General features: G+C 32.8%; 3 protein-coding genes across 4 annotated transcripts in view; 2 read left to right on the forward strand and 1 right to left on the reverse strand.

Annotated features, from left to right (window-relative positions):
• The window catches only part of LOC137389555 (uncharacterized), a 365277-nt gene that overhangs the window by 138680 nt on the left and 205795 nt on the right, over nt 1–20802 (reverse strand). The window lies entirely within an intron of this gene.
• LOC137389556 (uncharacterized) overlaps nt 1–20802 on the forward strand; it is a 386829-nt gene that overhangs the window by 83845 nt on the left and 282182 nt on the right. The window lies entirely within an intron of this gene.
• LOC137392131 (uncharacterized) overlaps nt 1–20802 on the forward strand; it is a 127780-nt gene that overhangs the window by 38022 nt on the left and 68956 nt on the right. The window lies entirely within an intron of this gene.

Genomic DNA, 20802 nt, shown 5'->3' on the forward strand with positions numbered 1-20802 from the left:
ATCTTTGGACATCTCATGAAATTTCCAGGTATTTTAGAACATTGCTTGAATAATAAAATAATTTTATTTTCCTTGTTGCCAACTATTTATAGATTGCATACAAAATGATATTCTGAGATTTTCGAATTTATTGACTACACGAAATTTAGTTAGCAATGTTAAAATTGGTTCTCCGTCGATGTTCTGAAAACTAAAATAATTTGCATCATCTATTTTTCAATTATTATTATTATATTAATAATTGAAAGATTAAATATTTATGTAATAGTAATCTTTCAATTATTATTATATAATTAAACAAATTATAACATGGTACCTGGCAGTTAATCTTTTAGCTTGTTTGATTCATTTCTAGGAAACCTTCATTTGAATTAGTTTATTGAATGAACTATAAAAGGTATAAATGCAATTCCCGCTAAATTAGTGAATGGTCGTTCGCATGAGCATTCAAAGTATTTGGCCTATGTATTCAAAAAAATTAAATGTTCTAAAGTTTTGCCTATATTTAAAACTGAGGCAAAAAACTGTTATTTAATAACTATAGACCTGTTTTTAATCTGTCAGTTTTTTTGCAAGTTTCTGAGCATCTCAATAACCAACAAATGCATACTTACGCTAATAAAGAAATAAATATTACAATAACTCAAACTAGATTTCAGAAAGGGAAAGGAACTCGCAAAGCATCAATAGAGTTTACAATTGATGCTCTTGCTGCTTTAAACAATATTATTTTTGTTTCAGTTGTACTCATTGACTTCTCAAAGGCTTTTGATACAATAGATCTCTCTATTTTGAATAATAAGCTTGAGCAAATAAATTTTTTCACTCACGTTTAGAATTAGATCCAAATTATCTTTCAAATCGTTTTCAAAGTGTTATAATAACACAGAAAATATCCTAACCTCTATTAATTAAATGTGAAGTACCACTAGGATTCATCCTTGAACCAATATGATTTTTGTTATATATAATGGATCATTTAAAGAGTTATGATAAATTTAAAACTATTTTGTTTGCCGATAATACAAAGTTATTTTATACCACTAAAAACTTGAATAAAAATAGAGCAATAATTAACAAAGAATTAAATGTGATAAAAAATTAGTGTGACCAAAACAAACTAACATTGAATGTTGACAAGAAAAAATTCATAGTTATTCATAATCCACAAAATAAATTCCGATTTTCAAAAAAACATTTCGAACTGGACAAATCATACAAATGACGGATAGTATAAAATTTTTAGCCGTTACAATGGATAGTGTCCCAAACTGGTCAAGACACGTGGAACTATTGAGAAAACAACTGTGATAAAGCTAAGGGCTAATTTACCAGGTCTCATTGATTTTCACAGAAATGCCTTTTTTACTTTTATTAATAGCCTACTCCAATTAATGGTAAATTAGTCTATTGCTTGGAATCATGGCAAAATGCTCTGATGAGCTATTTAAAGAATAGAGAAAGCATAATATTATTATGCTTTATTATTCATCTTGAGGTGTTGACTGATGTTCTAAAAAAAGAATCAAGGAGATTGACCAACCAGAAGCTGAGATATAGCCAGCCAAACACAGGTCTACCAAAAAACAAAAGTGTTTTGGTAATCATCAATATATGACATATGAAATCGACTTGTGTGTCATTGGTCAATTAAGCCAACTAATGCGCTCTCCTATAACAATCACGGCGTTTTAATTGGTTTAATCCCTGGAAGTATAGAACAATCAAATTGGGCCTAACAATCATCGCTCCTAGAATTCCGAACCAGTCCCTCTGACGTGTAGATTAGTTTTAGCATAAATAATTACACGCATCTATTATTTCGCAACATTTCGCTATCTTGCTAGCTCAGTTTTGTTGTTCTCCTACTTAGCTTCCCTATTCAGACTCATCTTTAGCGTTGTTCAGATTTTTTACCTATAGCTAATAAATAGAATCAATTAAATCAATCATCAATCTCGGTTATCATTTGGAATTTTTTACAAATTATATTAGTTACATCATTTATTCTATACGCAGTTATATTATTATTTTGTATAATATGCATTATGAATATTATATAAATCATAAAAAATAATCATAGATAAGATAATAGATCAATAGAAAAATCAAAGCAAAAGTTATCGTTTTCTTTTCTTATAGCAAGAGCAGCACGGTCAAGTTAGTCTTTTTAAGATTATGGCTGTAGTGAACTTCCAGTCTGTTAATAGTGACGATAATCATGAAAATCAAATGAATGCTGCAGTAGATACACAGTAGAAAAATGATGAAGGAACAAAAAGTCCCATTCCTATTTCTTATTCTAAACAAACTGCAATCGCGGATATCGCATATAGACTATACACGCGCCGTTCGTTGAACAGATGATCTTCGGAGCATATCCGTGGAGATCGAGTTAAAATTTGAAGCACAATAGTCAAAATCTGCTCTTCTGCTTTAAAAAATCATGGCGAGGGGTTGTGGGCAAATGCCTTTACCACACAATGTTTGGATGATTTTCCTGAGAAACCAGAGCTAGTATGTAAATTATTTACTATCGCGAGAAGCGTTTCACATCTCGTAGCCAAAACAATCATTATAAGTAACGGCGGTAAGGGTGCGCAACTCCGGCACATGACCATTAAGTCGATTTTATACGTCACAGTTTTCGGGATTTTCGAAGGGTTTTCCTCTGATTCTTTATTAGGTAGACCTGTGTTTGGCTGTCTATATCTCAGCTTCTAGTGGGTCAATCTCCTTGATTCTTTTTTTAGAACATCAGTCAACACCTCAAGATAACTAATAAAGCATAAACTAAGATACTAATAAACTAAAACAATAAACTAATAATATTATGCTTTCTCTATTCTTTAAACAAAACTTTGGTCATCTAGAATCGATTGCTTAGAAAAACATATCCTGAAAACTCTTTTCGATCAAATCATTTGTTAAAAATTCTCGTGTTTTGCCTACACAATGACTATATCAACTAAGAATATGTCTTTTAGCCTTCACACAATTTAAATATCAACTAGTTTATCAACATATTATAACACTCGCCATTCCTTATTTGCTTTATTTGCTTTATTCAACCACCTCTCCACATCTAGAAATATTTGTAGAAATAGTTATTACACATAACAATCTCTTATATCCCAAGTGACTGCCAGTCTACTAGTATTAATATAATTCTAAGACATCACTTTTATTTCATGGTTCACACGCTAATTTAAATCAGCTTTCTTTAGTGCTCACACACGGTTAAAATTAAAGCAAAATGTTGAAAGCCTTTGATAGTTTAGCAAGTGGTAGCAATACCAGACCATGTAAATACCATATCGCTATATAAAATGAAAATGTGGCAAGTCTCACTGGAATTCATTCACACACATCTTGGGCATAAAGCTTAATGGAAATTTCTTAATCAAGCAGGGATCATAAATGGATTGCATCCATGAGATTATTTCAATAGAAATGACAACAAACAAATTGCAGAATTACTGCGAAGAAGTACTAACCATTGCCACAAATGCATTACTAGAGAATTTCACATCAACATCTTCTGCTAAGCAGCAGACATATTCATAAGCACTTGCTGTGGCAGCTGTCGCTATCTTGCGACCTGTTTGAAGCTTCTAAATTTTTTTAGATAGTTATACTTTAACTTGAACAACCTAGCAGCACTGTGCTTGACAATATTGCTTTAAATTCAATCATTGAAAAGCACTATTCACCATTGAAAAATAAACCTTTAAATGACTGGGCAGTGTAAACAGTGTGGGCACAGCATCTGGTTTCAGTCAAACATTTTGACCTGTTCTGTCACAACAAGGATCATTGAAAGGTTTGTTGCAGATAAGTGCCCAAGGACCAGGCTTATTCACTCTTCTGCGGTTGCGATGCTATTGTAAATAACAACAGTTCTCAATTACTTTGTTTGGAAATCTAAAGATTAAAATAAAACTGTAGTAGTTAGCAACAGTAGTAATAACAATAGTATTATTACTTTTATCTCCTCACTGCTAGCTATATTCAGGTACAACAATAAATAATATTATAGGCACTACAAACATTTTTTTTCAAATATTTATTTAGAAATAATGCAATGGTTTGTAGCTCCTAAATATTAATATAATAAAAATTTCAAATTTAACTAATAAAAAACTTTCATTCTGAAGAAAGAAAGTTTCACTCACTTGCTTATAAATTTATCTAATCACCGACAAAACACCATCAAACTTGTACACTCAGTGGTGACACTGATCTGCTCTCGCTCACCCAGTGACTAGTGTAGTAGAACTAACTAGTGGCAGTACTAACTAGTAGTAGCACAACTAGTAGTAGCCGTAGACTTTAGCAATAGTAGTAGAACTAGTAGTGGAAGTGACTCACTTGTGAAATGTCATGCCCTTTCCTTTGTAAGTCCATTTCTGCAGTTTTTGCAGTTCATGGATTAGCAATTGCACTGTGCACCTACATATACACCTTTCTGTCTTCAACATAAATTAGCAGTAGCAATCTCAGTAGGCTGTTCATTTGATTTAGCAGTGTATTCGTGATCTTCCATAGCTGCTAAATCTGAAACTAGATTTATTTCTCACATTGAACACAATGAAATTTATTTAAACGCTGACTTAACATGGCGTCGGTCAGATTTCCGTACGCGCAAATGACCTTTGCCATTTCAGGGGTTTCGAGTTCAATGTTGGCAATATTAGTCAATGCAAGGTCAGGAACTAGTCCCATGAACTAAATAGGACCAAGGTCGAATTATTTCGATGTCAGCCATGTGGAGAGGGCAACTCCAATCGAAATAATTTGATGTCACTCTTAAAAGTGTTAATAAATATTTTGTATTTAGTGCCTCATTGAGTTATTAACTTTTCGTCTACCAGGAGTTGATACCTTGTAGTCATTAACTATTAGTCGACCAAGTTTTATTGAGATTATGTGTAATTACGAGCTGCATTAGTAGCTGTATTTCTTGCTGTAAGAATTCATTTTTTTGCAACTTAGACAATCGCTTCTGTTTTTGTTTTATTTATTTAAATATATCAATAATTTTCGTGATTTGATAGAGGTCAGACAACTTCTGCAAAAAATTAGGCTCAGTGATAAACAGTCAAAGTAGAAATATTTTACTCATATGTTTTCTCTTTAATTATTTTTGGCTTTTTCTAAAGCAATGTTGAAACTTACTGAATTATCAGGTAAACTATACTGTTATTGTTGTGACATAGAATGTTTTTTATAACTTAAACCATTATAACTGTCATGTACAACTTTTATCATATTTTCTATTGAAACCAAACACGCTGATTCCAATTTTGTACTCAAAATAAACTTTGGTCCACTAACCTTCAAAGTCATGAAGGCTTTTTAAAACGTTTCAATATCTGTCTCGAAAACAACATGGTCAGCATAACAAGCTCCGTCCATAAATATTTGACGTAGCCTAGCTTTTTAGGAATGAAAGTTAGAGATGTTAAGTCCGATTTAGAATGATAGAGATGGGTGTCTTAAAACCCATTATTATCTAAATTCAGCCTATAAAATAATTTCAGTACTTTTTTTGAAGGTAGATACGCTATTTAAAGTTAAAGCAAACACATAATTTTAAGAATGTTTTATATGATTGGTAATACATGATACTATGTTGTTTGAATGAGAAAACAAAATTTTAGCTGATATTTCTACTAGTTTAGCATGTTCAAAGTTGAAAATATATTTTTGTGCATTCACCTCGGACACCACTGATTCTTATTTCAGCCGTTGCCGGAAACTTATTCCTTAGTGAGATAACGTCAATTGCATTTGAATTTTTTTGTTTAGTCACAATCAATTAGTTACAATGAGTAGATGTCTCTTTGCTAGTTGCAAATCTGACACTAGGATTTGTGGCATAACTTCTTTTAGAGTGCCTATGTCTCCGTCGCCAAATTTAGCAAAATTTTGGCTGTCTAAGGCAAAGCAGGCCGATTTAACTTTTCACAGACTACCTGCTAGTGCGGTCATGTGCATTGGGCTCTTCTATGAGAGCCATCTTTATTCTGAAAATTTGGGACAACAACAAGATTAAGGGGGAAAAAGAGAGAAGTTCCTTTCCTAATGGTGTTGTACCATACAGCACAAGGGCATCATCGAGCAGGAAAACCTCAACTGTAAGTAATTTATAAATAATTTTAAATAAATATGAATAATTAATATAGTGGTTTTATAATATAAAATTAATAAATATAATAATTTGAAATATTTAGTTCTGTACATGAGTACAAAGCGATGATTTAATATGACTGGGTGACAATGAGACTCAGGCTGAGTTTCATACATTTGATTTTAACCAGATTCACTTGAATTTACGTGGCTAACTGAGTAAAAGTTAGTCAGGGAATATAAATTTTCTGTTTGATTTGGATTTTCAAAAATGCCCTAATTGTTCGTAAAATACATGACTAATATAATCATAAAAATTTGGATTGCATTACTATTTTTATATTCATGCTACCATTACTAATATGGGCTTTAAAGATCGCTTGAAGTGATTAGCCTATACTTATAATCAGGTATAACTATTTAACTATGTGTAGTGTTAGTGTGTGTTGGTGGTGGTGGTAGATAGCGGTTATGGTGATATTGTTTGTGGTAGTCATGGTGACACTGTAGGTAATGGTTTAGAAGCAATTCAAACATATCAACTTTAGTGGTATTTTTTGTAATTTTTTGATAGGATGTATGGCATTGGACCAAAAATCGGGCAAAAAATCTGACTAGAACATGTGTGCGCAAAGATCAAAAAGAGTTGCTCCCTTGGATAAGGAAAATAAAGAACCATGTGTGGTATTCTGCGATTCAATGTAAAGGCGATGCTGAGCTATTGATTGAGATCGTACTTAGCATAAGATACCACGTCGGTAATATTCATAGGAGCTTTCCAGGACACGAAAGTTCTACCATTGCTATCATGAACCAATTGATCCGTGAGTGATGAAAAAATATTTATTTGCACCCAATGTTGGCATGAAAGCTGTATGTTGAATCTAATAATATATTGAGAAATAACAAAGCACAGGCAAATATGTAATATAATATTTTATATATCATGCACTTACAATGCTTTTGGTTTGTGATATAAGAATATGTAGTCATTTATTGCATAATACTAAACAGAGATTGTACAAATGGTAAACTTTCTGCTGCTGGTTGACATTTGAAAAAACAGAAACTTTGCAGATTTATAATATATTGAAAAATAGCAACGAATAATTTGATATGTTTACAGATAATTGGAAAGAAAGATGAAATGGTTAATTCCAGAAAGTGCAGGGCACAAAGTCTGAGGCTGGGCAAGCGAGACTACTAAACACATTGCATCTGTTGAACCATGGTCAACACACTGGTGCTTTAGGAAACCTCCACAGCCTCATATAAAATTATGCACCAAAGCGAATAGACTTTGATCCCCAAGGATATTTTACGAGAATCAAACTAGCAGTGACAGATCACGACACAAATGTGGGAAGAGAAGTTCTAACTGTTAAGCTGTATTTACAATAAAATTGTAAATGGATTACACTACTTTTCAGCAGGGAAACAACTTTTACAGCTTGAACAACATTAAAGATAAATTTATGCACAAATTATATTAACACAATTGATAACTGGCATTAAATTTTAATTATTATGAATTATTTATTAAAGATAGCGATGGGAAACTGAAGATTACAGTATATTACTCTAAAGAAGCTAGAGGCTTTTGCACAAGACATGTATATGCTGGGAAGACGTTTGAATTTCGAAGAGAGCTTTTAAAGATTATCTGTAAGAAATCAATGGGATCAACTCCAAAAGTACCTGCAGTAATTCATACCTAAACTGCAATGTATTAAAAGCACATTTGTGCGTCAAGATGTTGGTTCAATTAGTCACAGTCACACAGTCTGCAGAATAATGTGTGAACATACAGGCACCATGCAGTCTTAAATTACTCGAACACTGTTCTGCGTGACATTCTGAAATTAGTATGATGATGGTGTAACACACAACAAATTTTAACCAGTTTGTTATACATTTAATTGCTTTACATGTAGATAATAGTTATATTGCAAATAAATATAAATATATGGATGGCAGGACAGAGGAGCTCAACTTTCAAAATATCTTACAAAATCAGATAGTAGAACAGCAATAGAAATGTACAGGTCAAAATTCACATGAGGGTTGTACCCAATCCTTAGTTTTAAATGAGGTATCGTTTTGATAAAATTAATATAACAAGCTATTCAAATTATAAATATTATGCTGTTCTTTGTATAACACGATTTAGATTTACGTAACGTAAGCTGTTAAATGTGGTGTTTTTATGTCATGACGCAATTAAAATGATTGAAATATAATTATTCATCAAACCATACATTATGATTGTATTATTTTATTAAAGTCACTTATTCGCTGTACCAGACACAAACATCAGCTAAGTGAAGATGCGGTCAAATTCAGTTAAAATATTTCTAAAAACTATGTTTTTCTCAACTCGCAACTGAACTTACATTAATTCTTTCATCCATAATAGAAAGCTCCACTTCATCTGCATCAATCTGATCACCAGCTTCTGATTCTACATTTTTGAAGCCTGCATAATTCCCATTTAGATCAGGCAGTATTATGTAGGAAACAACACATGAAGTAATAACTTTTCGGTTCTTTTTCTAACGTATCCGTATAGATGAGAGATGAGTAGTTGTTTTCGGGGTGAGTCTTTTAACCTTTGTAGTGTGAACGTATTAAAAAGAACGATAGCAATAAATTATAGTTGAAATTTTTTTAGCGATACGTATTAGCAATGATGACCATAAAATGTGTTCTATATGTGCCCTTGTTTCCGGGTTGACACAATTGCGGGAGATGTTGCGGTCTCCATCGCAGATAAAAACGAATCGAGTCAAACGCTATGTTTTGCATGATTGGATGATTGACTGAGAATCAGTGTTCCCAGTGGCGAGTACATTTCACACACATTTTTACAATGGCGTATTTATCCGATTTCTTGCAAAATATGCAGTTGAAAAAAGTCTCTGTACTCAGTTATATCTGAATGCACAGGCATTTTGTGTTTTTAAAATATTATTCTGAGTATTTATCTGTTGCAAGAAATAATTTATATTTTGTTAAATGTTGTAAATTTCACAAAACAAATAGAGTAATAGTTGGCCTTCATCAGTAAACTGTGTTCAGTTTCCCTTTAAAAATGCTCGTAGGTTGTTACACGTTGTTTAATAGGCTGCATGCCAAGAAATGAGCTTAAAAAAGCGAAGTTTAATCACAAGCTAGCATTGTTATCACGCTTTTCTGAGCTCATTTTTAAATATGCAATATTAAATAGCTTATGTTCCTTTTAAAAAAGACTGAAATTATTTTGAAGGCTAAATTTAGATAATAATAGGTTTTAAGACACTCATCTATATATCATTCTAAATTGGACTAAACATCCCTAACTTCTGTTCCTAAAAAGCTAGGCTATGTCAAATATTTATGGTCGGAGCTTGTTATGCCGATCGTGTTGTTTTCAAGACTGATATTAAAACGCTGTAAAAACCTCTTCATTACTCTGAAAGTTAGTGGACCAATTTTTTTTTAGTACAAAATCGGAATCAGCATGTTTGATTTAACTAGAAAATGTGATTAAGGTTTTATGTGACAGCTTTGGTTACGTGACAGTTTTGGTTTAAGAAAAAAAAAGGTTGTTCAGACTAACAAAGGAACCAAGACAATTAAATTTCTTGTATGCTTTGGTCTAATTTTGTTTGTAAAGTTAATCAATATTATTATTATATTCAGCTATTTTTTATTTTCTCAGAATAAGAAAGCACCTGATTGTGAGGAGTTCTTTGGGGAGTATTAATTGTGCAAAATCTTTTAGCATGGGTAATCTTTAGCTTTACTATAGTGAAAGCTGTGTTCATCGCCTCGCTAAAAGCTTTAGAAAGAAGTTTCGCCCTGCCCAGGAATCAAATCTGAATATTTGGATTCCAACTAAGCCTGATTCCATCTGCACCATTCAACCTCTTTTCCATATCTAAGAATAATTGTAGAAATAGTTATTACACATGACAATCTCTAACGGTACAAGGGGCTGCCAGTCTACTAGCTTTAATATAATTCTCAGACATAACTTTGTTTCATGGTTCTCGCGCTAATATAATTCAGCTTTCTTTAGTGCCCAAACACAGTTTTGAAAAGTAAAATGTTCGCAACCTTTGATAGTTTAGCAATTGGTAGACATTCATAGCTCATTTATATGGTCTTTTAAATAAAAAGTTGATAATAAAGAATTGATAGGTTAAAGAAAAGTTCTTACTGCATAGCTGTGTATTACTGCTGTGTTTAAAGCAAATTTGTATCTTTCAGCAAATTTAGTAAAACCAGGTTAATGATATAAACACATCACAAGAGAAAAAATTGTTTAATATAATTCATTTGCAGCTTGGGCTCTCTGAACTCGCTCAGAAAGTTGAATCTCTCTGGTAATCGTATTGAAGTGCTTCCTGAATCTATCACTTCATTGAGTTCACTAGAAGAGCTAAGCCTGCCATATTGCCAGATAAGTCAACTCCCAGAGAGGTAAATATACCCATAGCATATGGACTCCTTCTATATTGAACAACTTTTACTACTTATTGATGAGCAGCCATGATAAAGTTGCTGATGATTAAATATTGAATATTATAAGTGGTTACTTTACCCTAAAACTATGGTAAAATAGAATTAAAGTGTAGTAATTATCAACAAATTTTATGAACCACTATTATTTTTCTCATGAGCACCTTTCTTAGTCTAACATATTATATTATTGCTATTATTAATCTAAAGTATTATTACTGTTATTGTTGTATTATTCACATAACTTAAACCTTAAGTAGTCTGAACCAATTTTAATCTGCACTGTTTTTTCATCAAAATCACTTTTAGTGGTTAAAGATAGATTTCTCTAAACTCATCAAACTGTAACTTGCAGCCAGAAAAAGTGCGAAATTTTCTTACGAAGAATGAATTACTGTTAGGTAATAATATTGAATATGTTAATGCTCACCATAATACTTTCTGATAGCAGAATACCAAAAGATGTTTACTTTCCTACAGCAGGGTTCCAACCTTTTTCTAAATTTCTGACAGCAATATTTAAAGTTCTTCCAAACCTATCCCACAGCTGAGTTCTTTATACATACTAAAGAGAGAGAGTGGACCAACAGAACATAAATATACAATTATCTTAAACATTTTCATAGAGGAGCTAATCAAAAATTGCCTGTATTGTATTGACATATACTAATATGTAATACAAATACCTTCATGTAGAATATATTTATTTTCGACTGACCTGAATAAACAAAAACATCATTCTCAAAAACAGCTGTTCGTCAGCTAGAAGGCCTTTAGCTCGAAGGTAAATTATATCACAATACGCTTATGTTACATGTATTTATCCAATGATTTTCAAAAGAAGGCCAGATGGAACTTAAAAGTGGCTCTTCAACTTTTCAATATTTTTTTTGTTCATTTCTCGGTTCAAGAAACTATTTGTGCTATTTTACTCTGTAAATATTATCTGTGAAATCATATAAAACAATATTTTTATTTCACTCCAAACTAATGATGTGCAGTAGTCTCTGTAAGCATTGCAGTCAATGCATAGAATGTTGGAGTGCATCACATGATCTCATATTACCTTATCATCTCATGAAGTAAATGCACCATACAGTTTCACTAATCTTTGCTTTTTAATAACACCTAAATTTACTCAAGCAGCCATAATAAAATATGAGTCCTTTTTAATATAAATGTTGAATGGAAATAGGATCTTGGTCTGCACAGAGTATGATTTCAATTGTAGTTCACTTGAAACTACTGTTTTTGTGATAAGTCACACCATAGACACGTTGAAGCTCACTTCTTAACTAAAGTTTCAGCAACTGTATGTGACCCCGGCCGTCAGAATGTCCAATCGTGTGGTAATTAGATTGTTCACAATAGCACCGATAAGCGTGCTTTACGCTATTGTATGACTCACCGTCACTATTTTAGTAAACAGTGGTTTATAGTGCATTCAACCCTGCTCTTTCACATGGTCTTGTTTATTTTTGTGTCTGGCCAATCATAAAGCCAGAACTGCCATTTAACTATACCCAGTGTCGTATAGTTTCACAGAGTCCCGCAACCAACAGAAGCGTATACTGGAGCTCGCTCGATTCCAAACAAACCGGCCACGCCTACTATTTTTATATAAGTTATAATGGAGAAGCCGCAACATTAATCAACAAAAACTACTCCCATTAGCAGTCACTTTAAAATTGATTGTTGTATTATAAACCATTTGAAAGAAAACAAAATTTCCTACAAAAAGCTGCTAATAACGTTTTTGTAAAAATGTAAAGTAAATGCAAAACAGAGCGTTATTGACAGCGAGGTATGAATATTCCATTAGAGATCAGTATGTCGATCAGGTTTGTTTGGAATCAAGCGTTGTTGCTTCCGGCTTTTGGTCACGAGACTCTGTGAAACTATACGGCTCTGACTATACCCATATCGGTGGTTGCTATGGAAATTCTCATAACCCAAGATCATAAATATAGGCTCTAACTGCGGGTGCGCGCATGTATGTGGCTATTTCCTGTTTTGATGCTTTAAGCTAGAACAAAATAAAACAATCGCAAAAATTACGGCTAGTTGTTGCTATTAATTTAGATGAGTATTTCTACTTAGAATCTGAGTCAGCTGCCTCCGATCATAGTGAAAGCGATGATGAGGGAGGGTTGTGATAATAGGGCAACCTTAGAAATACAGCTGCTTGCGCAATATGAGGCTGCTAACGATAATGCGAGTAATAACGATCATTCTAATGAATTAAATCAAATTACCGCCTACCCTAGGACACTTATATTTTGCTAATATTTAGTTTCGTGAGTAGCACACAGAGTAAAATTTCGCTGCAACTTAATTTCGCGACTCTGATGAGTGCGAAAATATAGTGATGTGAAAATAAATGAAGTGGAAAAAACATTACATTCCTCAGGTCCAGTTCACTAGTAAGAAAAAAAAACAATTTGAGAATAGTTCGTATTTGTAAACCACAGGTTGAAATGTGTGGGTGAGATCGACAATTCAATTTGATCACTTGCTGCCATTTGTTTCTTAGACTATCAATGACGTCTAGGTCCCTCCCGCCGTGTTTTTCACACTCGAATCCCAAGAAGAAGAAAAAAGATAGGTAACAACCAACTTCACAACCTAAACTGTATAACCCTTATGCTGCTATAAACACATTTATGCGTTTTCTAGGGGCCACTGCCATAAACGCATTTTTGGACTTTCTCAGCAATTGTGTAGTAGCCTGATTTTATTATGAGAGTTTTTGAGAGTTTTATGAAATTGACTGTGTTGTCCGAAGATTTCTCTATAAAATCAGCCTAAAACAACGAAACAATTTTAAACTTTTGTTTGAGAATTTCTAATCGAAAAACGAACATTTTTCTGTGAGTTCATTAACTACCCCGCGCGAGTCACAAAACAGGTAATTAGTTTTTGATGACTTAATAGCCAATTTAGATTTTTTATGCAGATAATTAAAGTAGAACTTGAAAAAATACTGTATACATATCATGAAGCTATATCGTAAATTTCGGTAAAATCGCCGGCACTAGGCCGGTAACGAATTTGTACATGGTTGGCAGTGAAAGAGATAATGTGGTTGGACCTGATGAGGGTTGATATTGTTTTTGGATGGTAATAAAATTCATCACTACAATAATTATTCTTCAATTATATGACTCCACCTACCAGACTGTCATCCTCATCAGTTACAAATTCCGTGACTAAACTGATATAATCTTAATTTGCGTAAGTGTCCTAGGGTATCAAAGATCAGCCTATCACTGCTGATAACATTTCTATTTTAGCCGTTGACATCAAACTAATAAGTGGGTGCAAATGTAGGGAATTATGCGCTAGTTTTATGTAGTCTGAACAATTAAGCCTCATTAGAACTGTGTATCAAAGATTACCGAAGGAAACATCGGATACGGTTGTGTTGGGACCAATTGCCACTAGCATAACAAACAAACCCCTCCAATGCACTACAATAAATCTCTGCAGTGTACTCGTGTTACACTGTGTGAATGTTAAACTACATAAAAAGAGCTCTAGATTGAATGGTCACTTGATGAGTTGGGTTGCTATTTTCGCATCCTGATGCCCCCTTTTGTCATGCCCTTTTATTGTGGACAATGCCAGGTTTCATCAAAATAGGTTGAGATTAAGTGGTCGGTTGCTATGGCATTTTGATTTGTAAACAAATACCATGATTTACAGTTCATGAATCACCAACTTTATCCTGCTTAAACACAAAACAACAGTTTTAGTTCATCACAAGACCTTCTCTACTAACTCTTGCATAACCTGGGTTTAAACTATCCAATTTAAAAAATTAAAAATGCATTAAAATCCTCTGAATTTGCTGATTTTAATTATTTATATAACTCAAAAATTTGGTTTTAGCACGATTGTACATTCTGACTGCCTGGGTCACATATTTAATAATGACTCTACTTGTATACTGTTAGATCACTGCATACTCTTGTCTCATCATTTGAATTTGACCAATAAATCATATTAAACTGGTATATTATACATGTTAATTTACATACAAAATTATTTTAAAACTTAATTTTTAACCCCGAAGAAGTATCACAGTATTTAAAATGAACAATATAATGTAAAAAACTGTCAGAAAGACATAGTATGAACCACCGACGAATCATGTATAAGCTCTAGTAGTTCAGATGTTGCTCAGCTTATGCTTGAGTATATTATAAGATGCCTATTCATCATCTCTATCAGGTAGATACTTTTTTACCTCTACATCTCCATGCATTTTCTTAAATACTACTTTCAATGGGTCTTTTAGCCAATGTGTGATGATTTTTGATCATATATTAAAGTTATTTATGACGAAATGTGCAGGGACCCGCAAAAATATAATTATTACTGTGTATTTCATAAAACATACGCAACTCATTGGGACGATTCTAACACATTGTGTCTATGTTGCTTACTTGTATCAGTAACTACTGGATCTCAACACTTTTTGGAGACTTTAATAGGACATTGATGTACTTTTGCTCATATCTCGTCTGATGAGCTTACAATTTGTGTAATCAATTGAAGATTCCCATATAGTAGTGTATAAATAATTGTGTTCTTCTGACCAATAAAGGCCTTTCTGGAAACTTAGATTCTTAAATGATGTATTCAATATATAATACTTGTAATATACAAATACATGTACTAACAAAAGAATTGGGGTGGTTTTTGGCAATAGGACCAACAGTTCTTCAAATCGGAAAAGGTTGCTTAAATAATTAATGTACACGCTCACTTCAATTATTTTAACATTTAAAAATGTTAAAATGTTTAAAAATAATCTGCAAATCATAAAATATTGATTCATAAATCATAAATAGTTGGTTCATACTATTCTTCAGGAACAAAAAAGTGAAGACCTACTTAGCTACTTTCTCAGCTTGTTATGTCATAGGCTTACCATCTTCATTGAGTTTTAGTTGGTTTCAAGACATGTATATGAATATTCCAGTACAAATTTTCTAATCTTACTACAGCTCATAGACCTATGAACTATACTATAGTTAATAGGTCTATGCTACAGTGATTTAAACTTGGTTTCACTTAAACAGTACCCTGATTACGGTGTAGGGTGTGTGAGTTTACATTTTGATATTTTGCTAGAGTAGCCAAGCTAATCCATTAACTTTGCCAGCACAGCACCCTGTTTAGTATTTAAGATATCAAATCTTTAGTTATATCATCTGAGTCATTGCGGGAAGCCGAGCCTTGAAGCAGCAATTTTTTGTTGCTAGGCAAAAAATACCTGTATTACTTTAACTTTTTTTAGAGTTTTGCAGGAAAACGGTTAAGTTCAGCAGTGAACATTATTTTTATTGAAAATATTATGTGAAAAGGTTAAATTTTTATCTGACTATAAGATAGAAACATAAATGACGCTAGAACTTCAGTTGTCACACAAAAACAACGGCAGTTTTTGATATTAACAAAATGTTTGTTTCTAACACTAGTTATAGCATAAGTATGTTGTTAATAATATAGCATATATGACCTCCTTTTATTGCTTTATTATCTTCGTTTCCATAAGTGGAGACGCAGCAAACCTTTATGTAGGTGTGAATATTGGCTCTTCCTATGATTTTGGATAAGTGAGCCAGAAACAACTTTTTGTACTTCTGCGCTAGACTAGCCATTTCACAGGTTTTAGTCCAGCTGGTCTGCTAGTGATCAAGCTGGCTTATACAATTTTCCTCAATTGATACTTGGGAAGTGTAGTAGTTTGGGTGGGAGAACCTGCTCCATATTTCAATTATGACACCTCATGTTACAGTTTCTTTCTCCGCCATGCCCGAGTTCTAGTCAGAAGCTACCTCCTTGGCTGCACTTCAGTGTTGGTTCACACATATAAATCTTACCCAACTGTTATTATTGTTGCTGTTCCTTTTTTAATTACGTGACTAGCTGGAATACATCTGAAGTCTTTGTTGAAGGTCTATTAGGCTTCAGGTTCAACAACTGCCAGCTGGTCTTTTGGGTTTTGTTGTAATTTCTCAACTGGATACCATATAGTTAGCTTTGTATGAGTGTTCTCCAAATTTGGTTAATGCTGTGTTTTTTGATCTGTAGAAATGTTTTTATGTGCAAGGTAAACAGCTGCAAAACATGGTAAGATGTGGTGGCCTCTTGTGTTACTTGTAATATAACTACATATACCATACCAGTCTATCCGGTGGTTCAAGCCTATTACCACCTTTCCCACATTTTCTGTGATGAAGTACCTAATGATTAGATTTGCCCTATCCTAACTGTTTCCTTGTATTGTTTAAACATCCACATGTTTTTATTCCCATCTAAAGCTTTCAACTGATGGAAATTAATTTGGACCTTTCGAGGCTTGGGGTTGCACAGAAAGACATTGTATGTTCTTACTCAGGATAGCTGCTCTGACATACGTCAACATTTTGCCTAGGTGACTCGGAAGCCATGCTTTCCAGGTAGTCAATTCCTTTTAAAGTGAGTGAGCACTCAATCTTCCCAGTCACTGGTTCTTCCTTCTAGTTGAGCCCAGTATTTAACTTGTAGCCAACGCAGCTGGAACAAATTTTTTCGACACGGCCTGTGAACTTTCTGTCTGATAATCAGTGAGCTGCTAGTGATAGGTCTGCTGATTAGTTTAGTCAATATCGTTTGAAACCAGCTTATTTTTTTATAAAAAACTAGATCTATTAGATCATCTGACGCGAAAGCCGAGTAATTATAAATAAACTAACACACTGTTTAAAAGTCGGTGTATCGGCTTCGAGCCACAAAGAGGAGATAACCCGAGCTGATACATTGGCTTGCGGTAGGGAAATAATTAATGTTTTAGTTTATGTGAGTAATTGTTCTTCCAGTCGATATGTAATTATCAATTAACAAATTAATAAACACAGTCACACATTGTTTCAACATCTCCCAATACGTAACAGTCCAAACACTTTCAAATATGCTAAAGTGAGATAAAGTACCAGTATATTCTCAGCTGTAATTTATTGCCCTCTATGATTATAATATATATACAATATTGAATAACATATCATATAATGAACAAATAAAACTAAGTCATTTATGAGAGCAGAACTATATAATCCCACGACCAAACGAGCGGTGCGAAGTGTGGGAGTTTTTATGATAAATGCATGTGCACACAACTTACGAAAATTATTCATCAACAATGAGACGAACCCTCGTCAAGAAATTTCATCAACAAATTTAAGCATCGTTATGTAAAGTCGTTGAAGTATAATAACGATACAAAATACATTTAAGCCTTTTTAAATATGTTACCAAGTCTTTGTAAACCGTCGGTATTATATTAAAACTTACCCATCTGATCGGATTATACACAAATAGACAGATTAATTTCAACGAAAATTGCCACAAAACACTTGAAAAGCTTGGTTTAATAAAAGTTAGGACTGAAAATTGAAACGCCGAGGGACAGATAATAGAACGATGAAGTCTTGCGCATTTCACGAAAAACTAATGTGCACTTTTCACCAGTCTATAGCATTGTCGAATTGCCAAAGGTTTTGGCAATTAACATAGGAGTACAGAAATCGTTTCATTTTTGCCGATTTCAGTTTTTTCATTTTCATTTGCCGACACATTTGAATACTTTCCCAATCTAACTGCTATCCAACGCAATATGATGTCCAACGCAGTATAAGTAAAGCAAATGACGATGATATTTTTTAACGTTTCTTATGAGATTATTACAATAATTAATTATAAGTTTGGATGACTACAGAACAATGAATACGTAGTCCAAACTTTCTAAAAATCTAACGCAGTGTAAGCAATGATATACAGCCCCCAATGATGGGGGGCTGTGTATCATTGGTGTAAGTAAAGGCATGACGATGATATTTTTTCTAACGGTTCTAATGAGATTATTGCAATAATTAATTATAAGTTTGGATAACTACAGGACAATGACTACGTAGTACAGATTATCTAAAAATTATATAAATATCACAATTTCGTGATATTGTTAGCTATGCCGTTTTGAAATGTAAACAAAATTGTGCAGTGGTTTTTTATTACTATATAAATAATATTAGTTTTTCTAATAATATCAGTGCGTTTTACTTCTAATATTGGCCAATATTGCATTTCTTTTTTGCAGGAGGAGAGATATAAACATATAATCTTTTCCTTTCATTATTGCTATTTGTTGTATATAATAACACCCAGTACATTACAGCTACCATTGCAGTTATCCTATTTGACTGCTAATATTGCATTTCTCATCCATCAGTACCCTTTCTTTTTTCCAATATCACTTTGGTCGTGGGCTGTATGACAGTGGAATTTCTAGTTTATATGATGTAGAATGTCATTTAGTTTTATGTTGTGAAACCTAATAGAAGTGGAGGTTATATTGATTCATACCAGAATAAATAAATCTTTTGGGCCAACAAAACTTTGTGTTAGCACCATTTAGCCACGTTTTTTTACCAAGAAACCATATTAGAAAGATAATTTGCTTTGATAAACTTTCTGATTGGAGCTGGGCATAAGGTAAATTGATACAATTTCTTTAGCATTTCTTCAATTGAAAAGGGGTCACAAAAGTGAAAAAATAGCACAAAAACATTGAGACAAGTTAAGCAAATGTGTACATCTCTTGTTATCATAATATTTAAGTATAGTTGAATTCCTACCTACTTGTTTAATCGTTCAGTTTTGTAATACTTGGCAAAAACATGTAAAAAGATTTCACTTGAAAAACAAACATTTTTAACATAGAGCCTAATTGTTTTCAAAAAGCTTCACAGTTTAACCCGTTTAACCCTGGCCATTTTTTTCAATGTGTGTCAATACCCCTGAAAAATTTGTCCAAAGATCCGAAGTTTTTAAACTTTTGTTAAATATATTTAATTGCCCTCGTAATACAATGATATTAGGTAAAACACTAGTAAAAAGTCGGGCAACTCTATCAAATTTCATCAAACAGAATAAAACAATATTTCACCAATATTCGGGCTAAAACTATAAAAGTTTGTACAATTTTAAAAACTTGTAAAACCATTTACATTAGTGTCATATTTATCGAACACATGTTAATCATCATTTCTTTATTCAAAATATACTGGAAAATTATAGTTAACATAATAAAACTATTTATTTGCATCACAATCATTTATTACCTACCAACGAACGAGCAGTCCCGATTTTTTCGCGATATCGTCCTAATAAAGATTTGTTATTATAATGAAGGAAGTAGATAGAGATATTTGAAAACTGTTACAAATGGAAGATAAATTTTTTGTTTAAAATCCTGTGCAAGAATTAATTTGATTAGTTTACACTTTCACTTCGAAACGGTTTTTGTAAACAAAGCCATGTGAATGCCGGAATTCCGGCCGTTAGGGATTTTGACACACCCGTGGCGATGCCGGAAAACCGGCTGTTAAGGTTCAAAAAGTTAAAACTTGATAGTATATTTAAACAGTTTTAAATTTATTTAAAATGCCAGAAATATAAAATGCAAAAGACTGATGAATTATAAGTAAGTTATGTAGGTAAATAGAAAATTGAAAATTTTTAAACGAATTAGAATTAAACAATTTTAAATTCTCAAAACATAATTTGTTAAGCAGGAGTTGCTTGTAGTTGTTATTATAGCCTTGTAATTCTAACATATTCATAAGGGTGTCAAGTCACAGCTGCTGCTGATTGTTCATTGTACTACTACCTCTTCTCTCAATAGATTATACATGATTTATTTGTCATCTATCAAAACATCATAAAAAATACGGAATTTATTTTATAATTTGCGTAGATATGCAAATAGAATCTAATGTTTTTCTGCAATTTTAATCACTTACCTTGAACATGATCAACTTTGAACTCTCGTTTTCAGAACATTTTCTACAACAATATAATTAGAGCTTTTATAACAATTTCCAACTTTCAACAAGTGACTCCTTAGTATTTTTAGTATGTGTTATGTGAATAGCTCATAAATAGGTGTACAAGTTTGCATTATAAACTCAGAGTTCTGTTTTTACTTCATGTCTTTTGAATATTCCGTTTTAACAATAATTAACTCATTCGCTAACGCAAGCCGATGTATTGGCTCTGGTTGCCATCTCTTTATTGCTGGAAAACGATACATCATCTTTTACACAATATGTTAGTTTGTCT

Source organism: Watersipora subatra, chromosome 3 (genome assembly GCF_963576615.1).
Source record: "Watersipora subatra chromosome 3, tzWatSuba1.1, whole genome shotgun sequence".
Classification (NCBI taxonomy): Eukaryota; Metazoa; Bryozoa; class Gymnolaemata; order Cheilostomatida; family Watersiporidae; genus Watersipora; species Watersipora subatra.